This window comes from Macaca mulatta, chromosome 9 (assembly GCF_049350105.2).
Source record: "Macaca mulatta isolate MMU2019108-1 chromosome 9, T2T-MMU8v2.0, whole genome shotgun sequence".
Lineage (NCBI taxonomy): Eukaryota > Metazoa > Chordata > Mammalia > Primates > Cercopithecidae > Macaca > Macaca mulatta.
Window position 1 is genome coordinate 114,671,081 of NC_133414.1, and position 17,624 is coordinate 114,688,704.

Sequence of the window (17,624 nt, forward strand, 5' to 3'; positions counted from 1 at the left end):
CCAGTAGAGCCCATGCAGTTTAGTGGGACCTTGTAGTAAATCCCTTAATAAGGTGAAGAATCTTTTTATAGTGTGAGTAATTGCCCCTTATTGTAAATATTTTGTAAGATTGAGTGTAGGTCTATCAGGTTTTCTCAGAGCAGATCACTCAGCTGCTGCTGCAGAGCACCTCCTTTATGACTCGTAGGCATTACTCTACCCCTGTGTGGTTACATGCTACAAGAGTTACTTGTATACATACTGTACAGAACGTGTGTTGTTTATGTTTGATGTGTACACAGATATACCTGCCTACGTACATAGCGTTGTAATTCTGTTTGATGGTCTTGCCTCACTTGTGCTGTCCACCTTAAACTTAGTGAGTTTATGGGGAGCACTCCACCCACTCATTTGCATGTGAGAACATGCTTAGCCGTGTAATCAAGCAAGTGGACTGTTTAGACCTGCTTTTCCAGATCTAAGTAACATCCACAGCCTTACAACCCAGCCTTGGAAATAGCATCAAGGCAGTGGGAGGCGAATGAAAGGGGAATGATGAGGCTCTGGTAGGTGTGGGGGCGGGGGTGGAGATGCCCACACCCAGCCATGGAGCTGTACGAGGCAGCCTTGGAAGCCTGCTCTGAAGCATGACTCAGATGGCTTCTATAACAGTGCTGACCTGCTGGCAGACAGCTACCCTCTGGTAGGTTTGCGCAGAGGTGGAAGCTGAGCTGGAGAGAAAAGGAAGTAGAAATGGGAGAGATCTGAGAATGAAGAGCACCCAGAGGCAGTGAAGGCTTCCAGATGTGGCTCTATAGATATAGATAGATTAGGGTGATTTAGTTAGGATTCTTCTAGTTACAAGAAAATGGGCCAGGCACGGCGGCTCACGCCTGTAATCCCAGCACTTTGGGAGGCCGAAGCAGGCAGATCACGAGGTCAGGAGTTTGAGACCAGCCTGACCAACATGGAGAAACCCTGTCTCTACTAAAAATACAAAAATTAGCCAGGAGTGGTGGCGCGCACCTGTAATCCCAGCTACTCAGGAGGCTGAGTCAGGAGAATGGAGAATCACTTGAACCCAGGAGGCGGAGGTTGCACTACTGCATTCCAGCTTGAGCAACAGAACGAGACTCTGTCTCAAAACAAACAAACAAACAAACAAAAAAATTAGCTGGGTGTGGTGGTATGCACTTGTGGTCTCAGCTACTTGGGAGACTGAGTTGGGATGATCATTTGAGCTCAGGAGGTGAAGGCTGCAGTTAGCTGTGATCATGCCACTGCACTCAGCGTGGGTGATAGAGCAAGTCCCTGCCTAAAAAAAAAAAAAGAAAAGAAAATGGCAGAAACCCAACTCAAACTACGTTAAACAATGAGAGGGCCAGGCGTGGTGGCTCACACCTGTAATCCCAATACTTTGGGAGGCTGAGGCAGTGAGGCAGACAGATTGCTTGAGCCCAGGAGTTTGAGACCAGCCTGGGCAACATGGCGAAACCAAACAAGCGTAGAGTAAAAAACTGAAAAATTAGCCAGGCATGGTGTCATGCATCTGTAGTCCCAGCTATTCGGGAGGCTGAGGTAGGAGGATTACTTGAGCCAGGCAGGTCAAGGCTGCAGTGAGCCATGATCGCGCAACTGCACTCCACCCTGGACGACAGAGCAAGACCCTGTCTCAAAAAGGAGTGGAAAAAAAAAAAAAAAAAAAAAAAAACAGTAACAGACTTTATTGGCTCAGGTGACTGGTACAACAAGGGTTTCAGGTGTGGCTTGATCTGTATGTTCAAACGGGGTCCTCTGGGCTATGATGATAGCTATGACTCTGTATGTTGATCTCGTTCTGCAAACTCTCCCCATGTGCCACCATTGGGGAGGTGAGCACCGTCATTCCTAGTTTCAGTTTCTCTCAGTTTGTAGTCCCAGCAGGCACAGGGCTTTGTGCTTTTAACTTTGGTGTTTTTTGTTTTTTCTTTACTGATTTTTTTTTTTTTTTTTTTTTTTTTATTGAGACGGAGTCTCACTCTGTCGCCCAGGCTGGAGTGCAGTGGCGTGATCTTGGCTCACTGCAAGCTCCGCCTCCCGGGTTCACGCCATTCTCCTGCCTCAGCCTCCCGAGTAGCTGGGACTACAGGCGCCCACAACCGCGCCCGGCTAATTTTTTGTATTTTTAGTAGAGACGGGGTTTCACCGTGGTCTCGATCTCCTGACCTTGTGATCCGCCCGCCTCGGCCTCCCAAAGTGCTGGGATTACAGGCGTGAGCCACCGCGCCCGGCTTTTTTTTTTTTTTTTTTGAGACAGTCTTGTTCTGTTGCCCAGGCATGACACAGTCCCGGCTCACTGCACCTCCGCCTCCCGAGTTCAAGCAGTTCTCCTGCCTCAGCCTCCCAAGTAGCTGGGACCACAGGTGTGCACCAACATGCCTGGCTAATTTTTGTATTTTTAGTAGAGATACAGGGTTTCACCATGTTGGCCAGGCTGGTCTCGAACTCCAGACTTCAGGTGATCCACCCACCATGGCCTCCCAAAGTGTTGGGATTACAGGTGTGAGCCCCCACAACTGGCCTGTCTTTTTATTGATTTTTTGAGACAGGGTTCCTCCTTTGTCACCCAGGCTAGAGGCTAGAGTACGGTGGCACCTTTTTAGTTCACTGAAGCCTCAAATTTCTGGGCTCAAGTGATCTTCCCATTTCAGCCTCCTGAGTAGCTACGACTATAGATGCACACCACCACACTCAGCTAATTTTTAAATTTTTGTAGAGCAGGGTCTCGCTGTTGCCCAGGTTTTGGTCTTAAACTCCTGGGCTCACGTGCTCTACCCACTTTGGTCACCCAAAGTGCTAGGATTACACATGTGAGCCACTGCGCCCAGCCAAGGCTTTAAACTTTGGACATTTCTACATCAATTCTGGGGTAGGACACAGATTAGTTCTGTCTGGGCCATGTGACCACCTTGGTTGGTGGCAGTGGTCCAGATGGACCACCAGGACTTAAGTTGAAAGTCTTCCCTCTGCTCTTCACTTCCAAGCACATGGAGTGGGAGGGAAGTCCTCTAAAGCAAAGGCTAACCACCAGCAGAATAGCACGGCTTTGCATAGGCAAAATCAGTTGCTGCCACAGAACTGTAGGGACATCTCTTATCTCAGTAATCATGGTGTGCAGTTAACACTCGGAAGTCAGATTATTAGAGGAGGTGTCGATGGAGCGGGCACCTTCTGTTCTGTCTTGTATGTGTTGGGATGGTTTTGACTACAAGTAATAGAACACCCTGACTAGAGTGGCCTAACAATAAGGGAACTTACCTTACATAGCAAGCCATCTGGAGGAGGGGCAGTTCCAGGGTTGACTGGCATCTGTTCAGCGATATTGTCAAGGACCTGAGTTGCTCTTAACTTCTCTGCCTTCCTTAACACTTGGCTTGTCTTTTTAAACTGGTTTCCTCATATTCCAGAGATGGCTGCCATAATCCTAGCATCCTGATCACCCTTGACAGAGTCTACAGGCAGTAAGAGAGACATTTCTGTTTTGTGTCCTTTAAAGATGAACCAAAACCTCCACAGAACCGCCCTCGTTGGTGTCCCCTTTGCATCTCATTGGCTAGTGTTAGGTCAAGGATGATATTGGCTGGGAATGGGCCTGGCTCCCAGAAGGGAATGGCCAGGAAAAGGAGAAAAACAAAATTGGGGTTCTGTTAGTAAGGAGGGGAATGCCCATCGGGTGGGCAAAACAATCCCACCTAAGAAGCCCCAGCCCTGCCTGGAATCAGAGGAACCTTGCATATTGGTCAGGACACTCGGCCTGGGAAGAGAATGTTCCAGTCATGAGGACAAGATGGCTGTCATTTCACCTGCTATGGCAGATTTATAAACAAATCTAGCCTGTGGCATGAGTCGTTTGGAAAGTTTTGCAATAAATGTATCAGTAACTTCACCAGTAGACACTTCCATGTCTGTCTGTCCTACTTTGCAGCCAGTTTTTCTTACTTCCCTGTTCCCCTTTCATTTTACGATCAGCTTATTCTTCTCAGATTGCCAGTGACTATTCCCCTGCCCCCCATCCTCTGGGTTTTGTTAGAAAGAAACCATTCCCCAACTCAACAGGGCTTGATTTCTGAACTGTGCTTTAGAATTCTGCTGGAGAGGCTGTCTGCTCTCAGTTCTACCATTGGTAGGCCTTAACCACAAATTCCAAGGCAATTTCATTTGCGTTTTTAGGAAAAACATATCTCCCCAACCTTGTAACTGACACTGGAAATTGAAGTGCCTTCGCTTGCTGCTGTTTAATGGCAACCTCATGACATGTGCTCTGTTGGCTCGATTTGTGAGTCCATCGAGTTGGCTCGATTTGTGAGTGGCTTGATTGCTGAGTGCTGGGATGGCACTGCATGAGTGGGGATCTCTCCCAGGCCATCAGAGCTCATGGCTGATCCAACCCTGTGGTACTGACAGACTCTAACGCTAACAGAGATTTTTGTTTTCACATTTTCTTTCCTTTTCCCTGTTTATAAAAGAAATACTTGTTCATTATAAAATTGAAACTTAGAAATCTAAAATGTGACACAGAAGGTGAAAGTCCTTCATAATTCATTCCCTCACAGAGAAAACTTTGGTGTTCCTCTTTCCAGGTTTTGTTTGCCATGCATATGTCTGGACAGAATTTGCAATATTTTGACCAGGCGCAGTGGCTCACACCTGTAATCCCAGCACTTTGGGAGGCTGAGGGTGGATCACTTGAGGTCAGGAGTTCGAGACCAACCTGGCCAACATGATGAAACCCCATCTGTAGTAAAAAATACAAAAATTAGCCGGGTATGGTGGTGCATGCCTGTAGTCCCAGCTACTTGGGAGGCTGAGGCACGAGAATTGCTTGAACTGGGAGGCGGAGGTTGCAGTGAGCTGGGAGCACGCCACTGCACTCCAGCATGGGTGATATAGAGCAAGACTCAGTCTCAAAGAAAAGAACTTGCAGTATTTTGTAAAAATGGACTATGCTTTTCATACTGTTTTTCACCTTGCTTTTTAAACTTACTATCATTTGGACATCTTTCCATGTCAGGATGTTCTTTTTAACGCGACTCTTTTTTAATGCCTACATATATTGTACTTTATTTAACTAGTCTTCTATTGTTAGACATTTGGGTCATTTCTAATTTTTTCCTTTCACAAAGCTGCAGTGAGCATCCTCGTCTATGTCCATCTTTGTATTCTTACCAAAGTATTTCTTCAGGATAAATTCCTTTTTTTTTTTTTTTTTTTTTTTTGAGACGGAGTCTTGCTGTGTCACCCAGGCTGGAGTGCAATGGCCAGATCTCGGCTCACTGCAAGCTCCGCCTCCCGGGTTCACACCATTCTCCTGCCTCAGCTTCCCAAGTAGCTGGGACTACAGGCACCCGCCACCTCGCCCGGCTAGTTGTTTTTTTTTTTGTATTTTTTATTAGAGACGGGGTTTCACCGTGTTAGCCAGGATGGTCTCGATCTCCTGACCTCGTGATCCGCCCGTCTCGGCCTCCCAAAGTGCTGGGATTACAGGCTTGAGCCACCGCGCCCGGCCGATAAATTCCTTTAAGTGGGATCACTTAGCCGGGTGTGGAGAAATTAACCTTTACATGTTAATAACCATTGCTAAAGGATTTTTAAAGTGAGGAGGAATTAGATGAATGAATATGTTATTAAAATAATACTGTTGGGACCATCCAGTAAATGTTATCGTTATTTTCAACAAACAATAGAAGGATCATTATATAAAAGTGGTTGTTTTTGTTTGTGTGTTTTGTTTGAGACAGTCTCGCTCTGTCGCCCAGGCTGGAGTGCAGTGGTGTGTTCTTGGCTCACTGCAAGCTCCACCTCTCAGGTTCAAGTGATTCTCCTGCCTCAACCTCCTGAGTAGCTGGGATTACAGGCGTGAGCCACCGCACCGAGCCTAGTGTTTTTATAGCAACAAAATACTTTACTGAGTCCTTGAGAATAGGTCTCCCTTCTTAGGTTCCTTGGCCAGAGAGATTGGTTCATTCACACTATGTGGCAGACATTTGGAGTTAGGAAAGATCAGCAAGCCTTTTTTTTTTTTTTTAAGATGGGATCTCACTCTGTTGCTCAGACCGGAGTCCAGTGTTGTGATCACAGCTCACTGTAGCCTTGACCTGCTAAGCTCAGTTGATCCTCCTACCTCAGCTTCCCAAGTAGCTAGGACTACAGGTGCATGCCACCACACCCAGCTAATTTTTATATTTTTTGTGGAGGCAGGATTTCGCCAGGTTGCCCAGGCTGTTCTTGAACTCCTGAGCTCAAGTGATCTGCCTGTGTTGGCCTCCCAAAGTGGAGAGATTATAGGTGTGACCCATTGCGCCCGGCTAGCAAACCTTATACAGTGTGTTACACAGTTTAGAGTTCCAGGAATCCATCCATCATGCTCTTCCTGTCTCTGAAGTTGGAAGTGCTGAGGGACACAGCCTGCCTCTGTAAGTCAGAGAGACATTTCCGGATATTGACAGCAAGTCATGTTTTACATAAGGAACCTCAATGCACTGTAGAGTTTTCCTGGGATTTTCCTCCTCTTGCCTTCCCAAAAGTTAACAGATGTGATTCAGTCTTTTCCTGTTGAGGCCCTTTTTTAAAACTTGCTTTTCTATGCCGGGCGTGGTGGCTCACACCTGTAATCCCAGCACTTTGGGAGGCCAAGGCGGGTGGATCACGAGGTCAAGAGATTGAGACCATCCTGGCCAACATGGTGAAACCCCGTCTCTACTAAAAATATAAAAATTAGCTGGGTGTGGTGGCGTGCACCTGAGTCCCAGTTGTCAGGAGGCTGAGGCAGGAGAATTGCTCGAACCTGGGAGGCAGAGGTTGCAGTGAGCCAAGATCGCGCCACTACACTCCAGCCTGGGCAACAGAGCGAGACTCCATCTCTCTCTCACACACACACACACACACACACAAACAACAACAACAAAAACTTGCTTTTCTATAGTTAAAAGTAAGTAAATGAAACAGTAGGTATTGGCTGGGTGTGGTGGCTCACGCCTGTAATCCCGGCACTTTGGGAGGCTGAAGCAGGTGGATCACTTGAGGCCAGGAGTTCAAGACCAGGCTGGGCAACATGGTGAAACCTCATCTCTACTGAAAATACAAAAATTAGCTGAGCATGATGGCACATATCTGTAATCCCAGCTACTCGGGAGGCTGAGGCATGAGAATTGCTTGAACGTAGGAGGCGGAGGTTGCAGTGAGCTGAGATTGCACCATTGCACTTTAGCCTGGGCGACAGTGAGACTCCATCTCAAAAAAACAAAACAGTAGATATTGAGCACCAGACTGTCTTAGGTACTTAGCTTCTCTCATTTAACCTGTGCAGTGGGTAGCCTGGTGAGGAACATACTGGTTGATATTGCCCCTTATCAGATGAGGTGATAGGGAGGTGATGGACCCTGGAGAACTTCCTACAGCTGCTGAGTGGCAAGAGCAAGCCTTCAGGGACAGCCTAACCAGCCTGCTCTGCGTGCTCCAGCCTCTCAGCCACCAAGGGTCCATTTTAGATGAAGAGAGAGGATTTGGGGAAAAGGAACTTTTTCATCAGTTATATTTATTTTATTTAAGTGCCTGCTACATACCAGAGGCTCTGTCAAATGCTAGGTAAGCTATGTGGAACAAACTTTCCACTGCCTTTAGCTCGTAGAGACAGGCATTGAAAAAATAAGCAAATAAATATTTGATTCCTTAAGATCACCAAAAGGGAAAAATGAGGAACTGAAAGAAGGCTTATGTAGCTGGAGGGAGGTGAGGGAGAGGCGAGGGCTCAGGAAAAGCTGGAGGCCTGGCAGGGATAGGAAAGTGCTGGGCTTGAGGCAAGTAATGGTGCATTTGCCTCAATAGAGTCTTGATTCTAAGGGTAATGGAAAGCTATGAAAGCATGTTAAGGGCTGGGTGTGGTGGCTTATACGTGTACTCCCAGATACTGGGGAGGCCTAGTGCGGAGGATAGATTGAGTCCAGGAAGTTGAGGCTACAGTGAGCCAGGATCATGCCACTGCACTCCAGCCTAGGCAACAGAGCAAGACCCTGCCTCAAAAAACGAAAAAAGAAAAAATGAAAGCATGTTAAGGAGGAAGGTGAAATGGCCAGTTTGGGGAGTGAAGTCCTTTTTTTTCCTTAAATTAAGATGTACTTGGATTTGAAGTATTTGAGACTCTAGCTGCATTTTGACAGTGACTCTTACATGGAAGGGACAGGGGCTGCTGCAGCAGTTGGAGCGCAGGGTCCCTCAGGGTCATGGATACTTCTCAGCTCTGCTATTCCAGTCCCTGGGTCTTAAACTCAGCAGAATCCTGCCTCAAGCCTGCTGTATCCTGAGGCTCTTCAGCCTAAGAAAGGGACTCTCTGTCTTGGGGGTGTTAGCAGCCTCGGCATTGCTGTGCTCAGCAGCACACCACAGGGCTCTCTTCTCAGATCCAAGAGGGAGATCAGGCTTTGCTTCCTCTTCCCTGCCCTGCAGATGAGTGAAGGAAGTCAGGAAGGTTGAGTGAGGAGCTCAGAGTGCTTCCCCAGGTAAGACGTTACTAGGCTGCAGGCAGCTTCTCATCTACAGCTCATCTGACTTTCTTCTTTCATGTCCCAAATGTATGTGGTCTTAATATATTTTCCTCAGGTAAAGCTTTCTGGAAAGAGGTGCTCCATCATCACCAATGAGAGCTGTCAAGCTGTCTCTCTCTTTTTTGGAGACAGAGTCTCACTCTGTCACCCAAGCTGGAGTGCAGTGGTGCAATCTCGGCTTACTGCAGCCTCCACCTCCTAGGTTCATACTGTTCTCATGCCTCAGATTCCTGAGTAGCTGGGATTACAGGCGTGCACCACCACACTCGGCTAATTTTTGTATTTTCAGTAGAGATGGGGTTTTGCCATGTTGGCCATGCTGGTCTCCACCTCTCGGGGTCAGTGATCCACCTGCCTTGGCCTCCCAAAGTACTGGGGTTACAAGCATTAGCCATTGCGCCCAGCCTCAAGCTCTCGTTTCCTGGTTTTGCTAAGCTGCCTGTTGCCCCAGTCAGCTAACTAAAGCCAAATGGAGCTGCCTGGTTATATTCATACCATTTTTCTCCCTCATGCTCTTTTTAATTTTCCTCACATTTTCTTTGCCTCAACCTGATTCATCCTCTTTTCTGGTTGCTGTGGATCTGTGAAATATTTTCATTTTTATCTGTTAGTAATACTGACCAACTATAAGACAAAAAAATCCCTGATTTCTCTGCACTTTCCCAAGATTTTAGATTAATAGTTGAAAGATTGTGTTCCTGCTGCACTGAAGAAAAAAGGTCAGTCCCTCAGAAATGAGTTTGTGCCCTAAAATTTAAGTGATTTAGCCAATATATAAATCTGGGTATTTTTAGGGAAAACTTAAACCCTGAAAGCAGAGGTTGGCAGGTACATCCTGCAGGCCAAATCCTGATAACCAACTGTTTTTATAAGTAAAATTATATTGGAACATAGCCATACCCATCATGGATTACCTGGGCTTCTTTTGTGCCATAGCAGTGGAGTTGAGTAGTTGTAACAAGAATGATATGGCCCTCAAAGCCTGAAATATTTTATCTCTGGCCGTTCACTGCAAAAGTCAGCCAACAACTGACTTAGAGAATGTTTTCCACTTCTGAATAACAACTCAGGTGGAGAGGTAGCCATCTCCGTGAGATTTCAGAGGCCCTGAGAAATGAGTTGCCTTAGTTGGGTCCTGTGCTCTGGCCTATGGTAGAGGAATCAATTACAGTACCTAGAGAGTTTGTTGGGGTTGGGGGGTATGCATCTCCTGCTGTGTTGCTGAAGGATTTTCTTTAGCAAATTCCTTTAGCTTCCATGGGTCTGTATCCATTGGAGAACTACATTAAATGCCTTGAAACTCTTAGTAGAAAGTCTATTTATTGTTTTTGAGACAGAGTCTCGCTCTGTTGCCCAGGCTGGAGTGCAGTGGCACGATCTCGGCTCACTGCAATTCTCCTACCTCAGCCTCCTGAGTAGCTGGGACTACAGGTACCCACCACCAAGCCCGGCTAATTTTTTTTTGTATTTTTAGTAGAGACAGGGTTTCACCGTGTTAGCCAGGATGGTCTCAATCTCCTGACCTCGTGATCCACCTGCCTTGGCCTCCCAAAGTGCTGGGATTACAGGCCTGAGCCACCACGCCTGGCCGAAAAAGTCTATTTGATGCAGGTATTCAGCTAGGATAATTCACCCTCAGACTAGGTCTGTCATCTCTGGACCCCTGTGGAGTTTTAATTGGTTGACTCTTTCAGCCGAATGTGGCCCTTTTGTCGCTGGCACCTGCAATTCAGGGATGCTTTCTGCAGGGGGCATTGAAGCCCACTGGCAAGCAGAGAGATCTGCTGGAGAGTTAGGACAGTAGACCTAGCATCTCTGCAGGAGGTAAAGCACTTTGATGACTGGAAACTGCTCATGATAGAGTGTTCAGTGAAGAGGGCTGGAGAAGAACGTGGCTAAGAGCAGGAATCCAAATGGCAGCTTGCCTGGGTTCAAATCCTAGTTGGGCCATGTGGGACCAAAATTGGACCAGTTACTTCATCTGTGAAACACAGGTAATAGTAATGTCTACTTCATAATATAGGTAGTGTTCCTAATGCAGAGCCTGGCATTATACATAGAAACAATCAATATTATTTATGGCTGGGTGTAGTGGCTCACGCCTGTAATCCCGGTACTTTGGGAGGCCGAGACGGGTGGATCACCTGAGGTCAGGAGTTTGAGACCAGCTTGAAACCCTGTCTCTATTAAAAGTACAAAAATTAGGTTGGGTGCAGTGGCTCACGCCTATAATCCCAGCACTTTGGGAGGCCAGGGTGGGTGGCTCACAGGGTCAGGAGTTCAAGACCAGCCTGGCCAACATAGTGAAACCCCATCTCTACTAAAAAATACAAAAAATAACCCAGGCATGGTGGCGGCACCTGTAGTCCCAGCTACTCAGGAGGCTGAGGCAGGAGGATCACTTGAACCTGGAAGGCGGAGGTTGCAGTGAGCCGAGATTGTGCCACTGCACTCCAGCCTGGGTGACAGAGCAACTCCGTCTCAAAAAAAAAAAAATTATGTTGTTATTTAAAGAGGCATATTGCAAAAGAAAAGGAAACAGGCTTCCTTCCTCCCTTCCTCCCTTCCTCCCTTCCTCCCTTCCTCCCTTCCTCCCTTCCTCCCTTCCTCCCTCCCTTCCTTCCTCTTTCTTTCTGACAGAGTCTCGCTCTGTTGCCCAGGCTGGAGTGCAGTGGCGTGATCTCGGCACACTGCAACCTCTGCCTCCTGGGTTCATGCAATTCTCCTGCCTCAGCCTCCCTAGTAACTGGGATTAAAGGCGCTCGCCACCATCCCCGGCTAATTTTTTGTATTTTTAGTAGAGACAGGGTTTCTCCGTGTTAGCCAGGATGGTCTCGATCTCCTGACCTTGTGATCCGTCTGCCTCAGCCTCCCAAAGTGCTGGAATTACAGGTGTGAGCCACCGCGCCTGGCCAAAACCTGTCAAGAAAAAAAAAAAGGCCAGGGCAGTGGCTCATGCCTGTAATCTCAGCACTTTGGGAGGCCGAGGTGGATGGGTCACTTGAGGTCAGGCGTTCGAGACCAGCCTGGCCAACATGGTGAAACCCTGTCACTACTAAAAATACAAAAATTAGCTACGCGTGGTGGCAGGCACCTGTAATCCCAGCCACTCAGGAGGCTGATGTAGGAGAATTGCTTGAACTCGGGAGGCACAGGTTGCAGTGAGCCGAGATGGCATGGGCAACAGAGCAAGACTCCATCTCAAAAAAAAAAAAAAAAAAAAATTCAGTCATAGTTACCTTTTTTTTTCTTTTCTGATAATAAAACCCATGCTCTATGCAAAAAAAAATTTCAAAATGGCAAGAAAGTACAAAAAGGAAAAAATGACATATAACTCCATCACCCTAATCACATGTGTCTGCCAGTGATCTATGTGGGCATGTACATATTGTTAACAGAATTGGACTCCAACTGTGTAAAGTGTTGCAATCTGTTTTTTTCTTTTTCTTTCTTTCTTTCTTTTTTGAGACGGGGTCTCACTCTGTTACCCAGGCTGGAGTGTAGTGGCACAATCTTGGTTCATGCAAACTCTGACTCCCCAGATGGGGGTCAGGTGATCCTCTAACATCAGCTTCCCAAGTAGTTAGGAAGGACTACAGATGCACACTACCGTGCCTGGCTAAGTTTTGTAATTTTTGTAGAGATAGGGTTTTGCCATGTTGCCAAGACTGGTCTTGAACTCCTGGGCTCAAGCAATCGACCCAAATTTGGCCCAGCCAAATTTTTCTTTTCTTTTTTTTTTTCTTTTCTTTTTTTTTTTCTTTTTCTTGAGATAGGATCTGGTTCTGTTACCCAGGCTGGAGTGTAGTGGTGCAATCACAGCTCACTGCAGCCTCCACCTCCTTGGGCTTAGGTGATCCTCCCACCTCGGCCTCCTATTTGGGGCTACAGGTGCACACCACCATGCCTGGCTAATTTTTCCATTTTTTGTAGAGCTGGGGTTTCCCCATGTTGCTCAGGCTGGTCTCGAACTCCTGGACTCAAGCCGTCTGCCTGCCTCAGCCTCCCGTTTCTGGGATTACAGGCTTGAGCCACCATGCCTGGCCACATGAGTGAACTTTTTTTTTTTTTTTGAGACGGAGTCTCCCTCTGTTGCCCAGGCTGGAGTGCAGTTACCGGATCTCGGCTCACTGCAAGCTCCACCTCCCGGGTTTACGCCATTCTCCTGCCTCAGCCTCCCGAGTAGCTGGGACTACAGGCGCCTGCCACCTCACCTGGCTAGTTTTTTGTATTTTTTAGTAGAGACGGGGTTTCACTGTGTTAGCCAGGATGGTCTCGATCTCCTGACCTTGTGATCCGCCCGTCGCGGCCTCCCAAAGTGCTAGGATTACAGGCTTGAGCCACCGCGCCCGGCCATGACTGAATTTTTAAAAGAACTTCTCAGAGACTGGGGACAGTGAGTCCTGAGAAGCAATCGAGGCCACAAGTGCAGGTGTGGTCAGGTTACCACTTTAAGGTATGCTCTCTGGTACTGAGGAGAATGTGTTTATTGGAACAGCTTTGGATGAGATACAGTGATCTGCTTTCTCACTGTTTCTTCATAGCTCTTAGTGGAAAATGAATGGTGCCCCTAAGCCAGACACAGTACTGCTTGGGCTTCCCTGGGAGTGGGTCTCCACCACCAACCCTGTCCCAAGCCTGTCTTCTTGCCTTGCTGGGCAGACATGAGGACAAGCTTGTTGTTTGGGTTCTTTCCAGGACTCAAGGACCAGGAGAACAGAATGGCCCTGCCTCAAGAGTTCTGATGAGGTTCAAGCAGCATTTCTGACTCCTCACAGAGCCCTCTCTCTGGACAGATGACAGGGCTCTGGACAGAGCCCTCTCTCTGGAGCTTGAGCCAGGGGAGGAAGAGGAAAGGGAGGGAATTCAAGTGCTTTTAAAGAGGAATTGCAGCACACCCAGGCAGTGGATTGTTGTTTTGCTGGCATGCAGCAGGTAGACCCTGAAACAGCACTGGGAGTCCTTCTCTGCCTTGTCCTGCTTGGCCCAGTGGAAGCTGCATACCTGGGGCACTGTGCCGGGCAGGGAACGCATCTCCGGGAGAGGCTGCAGCCCGGTATCTCCTAGCCCCAGGCCTAGCTCCAGCAGCCTGTGTTTGACTTTGAAGATTTAGGGAGAACGGGACACTGTCAACCTCCTGAGCCAACTGGGCATGTCTAGGGCCTCCTGTATTGAGTACCGTGGTGACCTGAACACAGGAAAACCTTTGTCCTTTGCTTCTTTTCACTGGGCTACTCACATCACACATTCATTGTCTTCTGTCCTTGCCTGGTACACTTTTATTCCCCCAAACAAATATAACGTTATTGTTTTCCTAATTACAAAAAGGACATTAAAAAATTCCAGGCAACACTGAAAACATGTAGAAACCATGTCACACAACAGAACAATGGGCAGAGTGGAGTTTCATTTTTACTTAAAAAAAAGAAAAAAGTTTGACTTTGATTATACATGCTCAAAAGAAAGTCTTAAAGATTGTATATCAGGCCGGGCGCGGTGGCTGAAGCCTGTAATCCCAGCACTTTGGGAGGCCGAGACGGGCGGATCACGAGGCCGGGAGATCGAGACCATCCTGGCTAACACGGTGAAACCTCGTCTCTACTAAGAAATACAAAAAAACGGCCGGGCGCGGTGGCTCAAGCCTGTAATCCCAGCACTTTGGGAGGCCGAGACGGGCGGATCACAAGGTCAGGAGATCGAGACCATCCTCGCTAACACGGTGAAACCCCGTCTCTACTAAAAAATCCAAAAACCTAGCCGGGCGGGTTGGCGGGCGCCTGTAGTCCCAGCTACTCGGGAGGCTGAGGTAGGAGAATGGCGTAAACCTGGGAGGCGGAGCTTGCAGTGAGCTGAGATCCGGCCACTGCACCCCAGCCTGGGCGACAGAGCAAGACTCCGTCTCAAAAAAAAAAAAAAAAAAAAAAAAAGAAATACAAAAAAACTAGCTGGGTGAGGTGGCAGGTGTCTGTAGTCCCAGCTACTCGGGAGGCTGAGGCAGGAGAATGGCGTGAACCTGGGCAGCGGAGCTTGCAGTGAGCTGAGATCCGGCCACTGCACTCCAGCCTGGGCAAAAGAGCGAGACTCTGTCAAAAAAAAAAAAAAAGGCCGGGCGCGGTGGCTCAAGCCTGTAATCCCAGCACTTTGGGAGGCCGAGACAGGCGGATCATGAGGTCAGGAGATCGAGACCATCCTGGCTAACACAGTGAAACCCCGTCTCTACTAAAAAATACAAAAAAACTAGCTGGGCGAGGTGGCGGGCGCCTGTAGTCCCAGCTACTCGGGAGGCTGAGGCAGGAGAATGGCGTAAACCCGGGAGGCGGAGCTTGCAGTAAGCTGAGATCCGACCACTGCACTCCAGCCTGGGCGACAGAGCGAGACTCCGTCTCAAAAAAAAAAAAAGATTGTATATCAGATGTTCACAGCAAATGTTAATAGCTGAGAAATGGGACTGATGGGAAGAGATTTTCATGTTTTACTTTATACATTTCTTTGTTGACTTTCTTATAATAAGCCTATGTTACTTTGTAACTTAAATATATGTTGAAAACAGAAATAAACATGCTTCTGAGACGGCCATTTTTATTTGGTTATCATCCTTCTAGGTATGTCTCTATACATAAAATAGGCATTTTTACTAAGTACTGTATATATTAACATACTTTCTTCACACAGCATCATGTCATAGAAGTCTTTCTAGCTAAGTAACTATAGCTCAGCTGGGCACAGTGACTCATGCCTGTAATCCCAGCATTTTGGGAGGCCAAGGCAGGCGGATCACCTGAGGACAGGAGTTTGAGACCAGCCTGGCCAACGTGGTGAAACCCTGTCTCTACTAAAAATACAAAAATTAGCTGGGTGAGTTGGCGAGCGCCTGTAATCCCAGCTACTTGGAAGACTGAGGCAGGAGAATCACTTGAACCCAGGAGGCGGAGGTTGCAGTGAGCCAAGATTGCACCATTGCACTCCAGCCTGGGCGAGAAGAGCGAAACCGTCTCAAAAATATATATATGTGTGTGTGTGTGTGTGTGTGTGTGTGTGTGTGTGTGTGTGTGTCTCCATAGCAGTGCTTGTAATGGTTGTATGGCATTTCATTGTATGCTACTAACAGGCCCCTCTAGGATAAATAGAGCCCTCTGGATGAACTTGCAGATAGTTTCCAGTTTTCCCTGTTTTAAACAACACTATAAGGTTGTTGTCCATATATGAACATCTTAGCAACTGCAGCCAGTTATCTCAGGATCAATTTCTAAAGTGGGATTGTGGTCACAAGGTCCACAGATTTTACAGTTTGGCACATATGCCCAGCTGTCCTCCTTGAAGGTGATTCCACTAGGCAGGATGGCCCCTGCCACGGCCGCCACTGTGTTCTCACCTGTAGTCATGGCCATTTGGCAGTACAGGCATTGAAGAAGCACTGTGTAGTCTTTCAATCCGTAAAATAAGACACAGTACTCTTCCCACTTTTGGTAGCTTTAAGGCAGGCCATATTCCAACATTAAGGAAGTTCTTTGAGGCTGGAGGCCCACAGGCTACTCAGACTCTGTGGCTCTCGGAAAGCCCTGCAGTACCTGAGTTCACCCTCACAACTCAGTCCCTTCTCTCCAAGCAGGAAGAAATGTCCTGGAAGAGTCTGGCCTGAACACCAAAAGAGTTCACTAATGATTTATTGCTACTTCTTCCTATAATCAAATCGCCCAAAATCAGTTATCTGTAACCCCCTTCCTGTGTCTGATTGGTAGGGAAACTTTGAAATTTGGGCAGGTACATAGACAGCTGAGGAGCTGGTCTCTTTACACAGATACTCAGAGGTAAGTGCCTACCTCATGGCCTGTCTCTGACCCAACAGCCCCTTTTGGGTGCCACGTTCAACGAGGGACTTAAACCAATCACAGTGTGTCCAGAGAATGGTGGCTTTCAAACTGGCAAAACCTTTCAAAACTGTCCATCTATGAGGAATGGCTGTGAAAGTGAGGTAACTGAAAACATTCTAGTTGGAAGACGAAAAGATTGAGATGGAATATGTAGGGAGTCGAACTATGACCTACAACAGGAATTTAAAAATAGTTGAGGTCTTACCATATGGAAAAGGGATTTGACTTTTTGTTACTCAGAATAGAGAGCTAGAAAGCTGTTAACTCTTCATTGGGATGTAGAAGAATTTCCTAATGTGGATAGGCGCTGGGAGGCAGTAAACTCACCATCCCTGAAGTTTTTCTAGTAGTCTGGGCAGTTGCTGGCCCAGGTGCTTGTAGAGGGGATTTAAGCGCTGGGTGTGGAATTGGTGATTTGGGAATCTAGAGTGCCAAACCCAGAGACCATTTATTTGCCTACTTACTTACTTACTTATTTATTTATTGAGACGGAGTCTTGCTCTGTCACCCAGGCTGGAGTGCAGTGGCGCAATCTCGACTCACTGCAACCTCCGTCTCCCAGGTTCAAGCGATTCTCTTGCCTCAGCCTCCTGAGTAGCTGGGACTACAGGCACATGCCACCACACCAGGCTAATTTTTGTATTTTTTAGTAAGACAGCGTTTCACCATGTTGACCAGGCTAGTCTCAAACTCCTGACTTCGTGATCCGCCTGCCTCAGCCTCCCAAAGGAGACCATTTATTAATGCTGAGTTTTTTTGTTTTTTTTGTTTGTTTGTTTGTTTGTTTTCTAATTGGTATTTTTGTGACCCCTTCTTCTGTGCTCCAGTCTGGTTTCTTGCAAACAAGTCCTTCCTCCTTCGTCTTCTCGATGCTTCCCAGGTGCTCCACGTCTGACCCAGCTGGGTGACTTCTGAGAACATCCATAAGTACTATAGCTGTGCTTCTTGGTGTAAACTAAGGCAGGAAGAAGGGAGTTGGTTTCCTAAGCTGAAAATTAGAATCATGGCTCCTCGAAGAAATCATCTGCTCTTCTATGTGGATGGATTCTGTGTCTGTGTCTCAGTTCTACTGGATCCTTCTGTCTTCATTCCTTTTTGTGTAAATAGTGGCCATGTTTTCCAGTGGTCAGATCTTTCAAATGAATAGCAACTGCTTAATTTGTACAGTATTTTCAGTACACAAGGCAATTTTTAC

At 47.3% G+C, this 17,624-nt stretch overlaps 1 protein-coding gene and 1 long non-coding RNA gene across 7 annotated transcripts in view; both read left to right on the forward strand.

Moving 5' to 3' along the window:
• Window positions 1-17,624, forward strand: part of SUFU (SUFU negative regulator of hedgehog signaling) — a 134,231-nt gene that overhangs the window by 53,247 nt on the left and 63,360 nt on the right.
• Window positions 1,282-7,961, forward strand: LOC144331321 (uncharacterized). Its single transcript, XR_013398373.1, has 2 exons — window positions 1,282-1,583; window positions 6,823-7,961. It is a non-coding gene; the product is annotated as an uncharacterized LOC144331321 (long non-coding RNA).